This window comes from Panthera pardus, unplaced genomic scaffold (assembly GCF_024362965.1).
Source record: "Panthera pardus isolate Hobbes unplaced genomic scaffold, ASM2436296v1 HiC_scaffold_17, whole genome shotgun sequence".
NCBI classification, from domain to species: domain Eukaryota; kingdom Metazoa; phylum Chordata; class Mammalia; order Carnivora; family Felidae; genus Panthera; species Panthera pardus.
This window is the reverse complement of record NW_026526732.1, coordinates 8331061-8337302: the sequence shown is the minus strand read 5'-3', so window position 1 is coordinate 8337302 and position 6242 is coordinate 8331061.

Genomic DNA, 6242 nt, shown 5'->3' with positions numbered 1-6242 from the left:
CCGCTTGCATTAGTTTTTTTTATTTGCGTGTGTGTTTTTAGCATTTATTTTCATTGAATTGCTGAAGTTCTCCTAATTCTTCAACATACCACAAAAGTGAAACTTCAGTTCATGCATTGATTTTGATTGTGCACTTAATTTTTAAAAAATGTATTCTTTGGGGTGCTTGGCTGACAGTTGCTGGAGCATGTGACTCCTAGATCTCAGGGTTGTGTGTTTGAGCCCCACAACTGGGTATAGACTTTACTTAAATAAAATCTTTAAAAAAATAATATGCATTGTTTTGCAAGATAAACGTGGAATTTAGGACTGTAAATGTTTTTTCTGTCTTGTAAAAATAATTATTATAAAATAGTCACATATACAGAAAAATTTTATAAAGAAGAAAATCGGTTCCTTAAGTGTGTGTTAGGTTTTAGTTGAGAAGTAGACTTTGTTTTTGTGAGATGATTTCAGGTCACTAGGGTATCTGTGTAGTAGTCAGTGATGTTTGTTTGAAAACACTGGCCACTGCTACTGATACTAATAATATGTCTACTGATATATCAAAGTCTGTGTTATAGAATGGTTTTAGAATCTATAGTTTTTTACATATATGTGGTTGAGAGGAAATGTGATTTCCGATGAAAGCAAGATACTGTTTTAGATATTTCTTGTAATATAATCAAGGGACCTCAGAAGTGGAATTAGGACACCCGAAACTGAGGTACAGCTTATTTGAATATAAGCCCTGTGTTTTTGCTCGTTCAGCTGGCATACAGGTGTATCTTGTCTTCGTTGGTGTATTTAAGATACTACACTTTGTGACTTTTGGTTAGCCTTTTGTGCGGTCTCAAATCCTACACAATTTTAAATACATTTACTCAGGCTAATTTGACATTTTGGTGTATATTAAAATACTAGGGGCGCCTGGGTGGTTCACTCGGTTAAGCGTCCGACTTCAGGTCATGCTCTCACAGCTTGTGGGCTCGAGCCCCGCATCAGGCTCTCTGCTGACAGCTCAGAGTCTGGAGCTGCTTCGGATTCTGTGCCTGGCTCTTTCTCTCTCTGCCCCTCCCCAGTTCACGCTCTTTCTCTCAAAAATAAATGTAAAAAAAAAAATTTTTTTTAATACTAAATATTCCCTGGATTTATGAAGTACTTTTGACTTTGGTTTTTCTTTGATACTTTTTTAACCTTGCCATTTTAAAGAAAAATGGAATTTCCTTTGAGGTTCTGTAATCCTTGGCGTATAATAGGAAATAAACTTTTCAACTAGTGATAGAATTTTATAACTAAATTTAATATAGAACGGTTATATGTCATTACCAGTTTTCAAGTTTCTGATGCATCTGTGTCAGGCAGAGAGAACTTGGGATCGTGCAAAGTCAGTATTTTTCATTTTGGGGATTGGATGCTCTATTTGCTGGTATGACTATGATAAGAGAGGTGGTAAGTCTTAATCCAGTTCAGAGCATGGCCTGGCCTCTGGAGCTAATGGGTTTGAATCCTGGCTTTACCACTTACTACCTGCTTCAAGACTCAGGAAAATTGCATTCTCTTTCGGTGGCTCAATTTTTGCCTGTAAGTTAAATGAGCTAGGGGCACCTGGGTGGCTCAGTCGGTTAAGCGTCCAACTTCGGCTCAGGTCATGATCTCACGGTTCGTGAGTTCGAGCCCTGCGTCGGGCTCTGGGCTGACAGCTCCGAGCCTGGAGCCCGCTTCAGATTCTGTGTCTCCCTCTGTCTGCCTCTCCACTGCTTGCACTCTGTCTCTCACAATGTCTCAAAAATAAATAAACATTAAAAAAAATTTTTTTTTAAACGAGCTAATACACGTTAAGTGCTTACAGTGGTGCCAAGTACATGGTGCCTTCTCAGTAAATGGTAAGGTCTTGGGTGTAAAGGTGAAAAGCTGCCTGTGTTTACTTCCTGTTAAAAGTGTATTCCTTCTCTTTAAGTGGGATAAGTGGGAGTACTGAAGCGTTTTTTAGACAACCTCCAGTAATGGATAATCCGCCATTTGGCAAAAACTCGAGTACTGCCAAAGAAGGTTAATTGTAAGTGCAGTCAACTTGGATAAAGCTGAAGGTTAGTAAAGTTTTGATGTCTCTACTTTAGCATCACTCTGAAGAGAATTGTACTATGAAGATAGCAAAAAGTGCCTGAACGTTTTTTTGATACCTGTTTTGAGTACTTACATGCCAGAAACTGACAAGTAATTTTTGTAATCTGCATTTTTATCATCACCCCTATGAGAAGAGGCAACTGGTCATTTTACAGAACAAGAAATGGGGTTTGAAAGGGTTAAGTGGTCACCCAAGGATTGGTAGGTATTAGATCTGCCCCGTAGGGCACTGTCATCAAAGCTTCCTGGGCAATACCCACCTCCAAAGCTAGGAGCAAAAGTTTGTCTGATTCCTAAAGCCTGGGCTTGGGGCTGTGTCATCCTGCTAGTCCTCTTGGGTGGGAGAAGGAGCTGTGCTTGAGCAAAGGGTGATGGTCCCCCAGCGGTCAGAGAGGCTGCTGTGTCAGGTATGTAGGAGCAGGCAACAACCACAGGACCCAGCAATGCACTGATGGTGAAAATACAAATTATAAAGATTTGTAGTATGTAGTTGAAGACACTGGCTGAAGTAAGAGGGTTTCATTAAGAATAGTCTTTTAGAAGTGGCTAATATGTCTTTTGAAGGTGATACCAGTTTGTGGACAAGAGGAACGAAAACATTTCGCAAAGGTCTGGCATTGTTGGAAGTGTACCAGTTGCCACCTGCTCACAGAAGTTTCCGTGGACACTGCTGCTGGGAGAACAGAAATGTCACAGCGCTTGGTACAGAGGGCTCACTTCCTTCTCTTGGCCTTGGCTGCAGTTGACAAAACTGACCACTCCAGTTTCTGGGACATTTCTGCAAACATCATGCGAAGGCATTCTTTCTCTCAGATACTCCTTATTTCTCATTCGTAGCAGTTTGTCCTCTAGACCAGTCTTTACCCCCCTGCTCTTCTCTGACGACACTTTCTTAGGAGTTCATTTATCCCTGTGGTCATAATGAACCCTTCTCACAATCCTGGATAACGTCATCACCTTTGGTCTGGAGCCACCATGGAGGAGTTGTGCCGAGAAAGAATTGAGTCACCCCTGTTGCAGAGTGTACGGCAAATGAGCTGTGGCCAATCTGCAGTGGTGGTTCACTGCCCCCTTCAGACCAACTGGGGAGCTTGCTACAGGGGAGGTTTGGGGGTTCTGCCCTCTAGCTTAAATCTGGCCTGCACTCCTGCAACCCTCTTTGTGAAACTTCACCAAGAATGGCTCCAAGGCCCCTTCAGGAGAAACTGGCTGAGGAGCGCTGCTGTAGCAGTGGCCCCTCGCTCACACGTGGAGATTATGGTGGCTACCCACCCATTCCTCACCAGCCCAGGTAGCGTATGATCCTTGATCTAGATGCAATTTTTAAAATGATTCTCTTGCTCTCCTTTTGCCTATTCATTATTCTGAGTTCCTATCTGGTCCATGCAAAGCTCTGAGTAGAGCTTGATGCGCAACTATAATGAGGACTCCCCTGAAAACAGGTGCTGTGTGGCGCCTCAACAGAAGCAAGCAATTACCCTCTCAATTTTTGCTCTTAACTTGGTTCTTGATAGAGCCTTCAGGTGGGAAACAGCTGGATACATTCCTTGCATCCAGAAGAATATATTCATATTCATTCACATGTGTTAGGCACGGGACATAAAGAATCTACTCACTCATATAGAATGCCTGTAATGTGTTAGGACCTGTGCATAAAGCAATATAACAAGATGATTTGTAAAGCTTATGTAGTCTAGTACAGGAGACAGATGAAACTAGGAGTTTTAACATCTGGTAAGAAGATAAGTTGGGTAGATGATGTCAAGGGGCACCAAATGCTAGGAAAGATAGGAAAGGTTCCTGAAAGAAGTACCATCTACATGGAGTGCTCCTCCCCAGTAGGTGGGTTAACAAAAGATAGGTGCACTGCTAATTGAGATTTTCAATAGAGAAGAAACAATAAAGGCTGGAAGAGGTAGATGTTATCATGAGTTTGGTTTAGATGTGTTGTTAAATTTGATGGGCTTATATGAGATTTTAATGGAGAGGGCATCCACTAAGAAGACAACTAGGTTAGAGACAGAGATTTCACTATGGTCCGCTTATGGTAGTAACTGAAGCCACGGGAGTGACTGGCATTACCCAGAGTGCTAGTGCAAAGTCATAGCCTCAGGGGAATATATTAAGGGGCAGTCAAAGTAAGTCCACAAAGGAGACTGGGTGGCCAGAGATGTAAGAAGACACTGGGATAGAACAGAGTATGAAGCCAAGGGACAGGCTCCATACATTTCTTGGACTCACATGTTTGAGGACAGGGAACACATTTCAGACAGGAGGATCTTAGATTTGCTGCTGAGTTCTTAGGGAGGACCGCTGATTCCATCATGATTCCAGACTAAGGATTTCTCCCGAAGGAAACGGTGTTCTCCAAGCTTTTCCTACCTTACCTGTGGGGTCTGTGCTCCAGCTATTTTCTTCTCTGGTTCATTTGGCCCACTTACATACCTTTGCAAGGCCTTAATGTAGATTCCCAGGATCTAATAAGTATTTCATCTACTTGAAAACTCTTCAGGATTCTCCAGGCTTGGCAGCAGTTTCCCTTCCACAACATTGTGACAAAGTCCTCTTGCCCCCTTGTTCTCAACAAGCTGCACTACTTCCCTAGAAACCCCTTTCCTTCCTGCCATATTTAGGTTGTTTCTCTTTGATTCCTCAAACTTCTAAAAAAAAACAAAAAACAAAAAACAAAAAACCTTCCTACTAGAAATTCAGCTTGGATAAACTCAGCTTGGTTCAAAGAAACAATTAAGAAGTCATGCCCCTATAAATGTACCACTTGAGGTGTTGAGAGCTAGATGACCTTTCATGAAAATAGCGAAGCAAACGCTTTATAAACTATAAATAAACGTAGCTACATCATGAAAGTAGTATGAAGAAATTAATCAATAAGCAAAAGGCAGGAGGGAACGTTACAAAGAAATAACCATGAGGTTCCTTAATGGGTGATGACACAAAGGAACATTTTTAGAATTAGGTAAAGCCGAGAAACATCGATGACGCACGCTACGAGGAAATTGCTAACACATATAATGCCACGCTTGCCACAATAAAGCGGCCAGTCGAACACACTGCTGTTGTCTGTGTCCATTTGTTATTTTCGCAGACGCCGATCATCCTTCGGGAACCCCTGGACCTACTGGCGCCGGACCCCCGGCACTCACACCCCTGCTATGGAGTTACAGGCTCCACCCACTGAGCCAATCAGGCGCTCCAGTTATTATTCAAATATTTGTTTGAGTCTCCATATTTGTGGCTGACTCTAATCTCTATGGGGTCTTACGCAGCCTTTGGGGATTTGCTAAAGCTTTTGGACAATATCATGAAAATTCATGAATACTTATTAGGTAAGTATTAAGTAGCTAGGGTGGATCCGGCGCTGCTCTGAGTGCTAGAGAGAAGACAAAGCAAGACCCCTCTCTGGGAGACTAGACTGCGGGGTGTGTCCAGGAGAAAACCGCCAGACTAGAGGCTGGAGAGTGACCAGAGGGGCCAGGTATTAAGGTTCCTAGACAGCTCTGAAAAATTCTGAGCTTTGCCCAGTCGGAGCTGGGAAGTGGCAAAGGGTTTGTATTTCACAAGAGTGACCCAGCTTGCTACATGCACCCATTTTCAAATTCTGCCTGTCAACTGAAACGAAATCCTTTGGACGTGTGGGACATTAAGACACCCCTCACACAGACTTCCTCACACATTCGGCGCCGGGGCTGATCTCCACCCCGCACGAGAGCACGGAGAAGGGTTTGCACGGAGAACCAAGTTAAACCCCCCAGTGATAATTACTGGCGCCTACTTCGGAGAGGAACTGTGGAAGCCACGAGAGCAAAAGCACACAACAGAACCGCCCGCACGTCGGCAGCTGGCAGGATTCGCGCCCACATTCTCGCCACAGGGATTCGAGTCCTGAGCGAACGTGGGGTACTATTCTGTCACCCCCACTTTTCACTGACTCGCCAAACACGCCTCCCGCCCCCAAATCAAAGACGTCAAGACAAACTACAACACTGGGGTGTTCAGGTAAGGGTCCGAGGCGGTGGTGATGCGTGTCTGGCTCCAGGGCCCGCGGTCCCGCCCGCTGTCCGGGTCCCCAGCGGCCTAGCCCTCCCCGCACCAGCCGTCGCGCCTGCGCATTGGCGCCC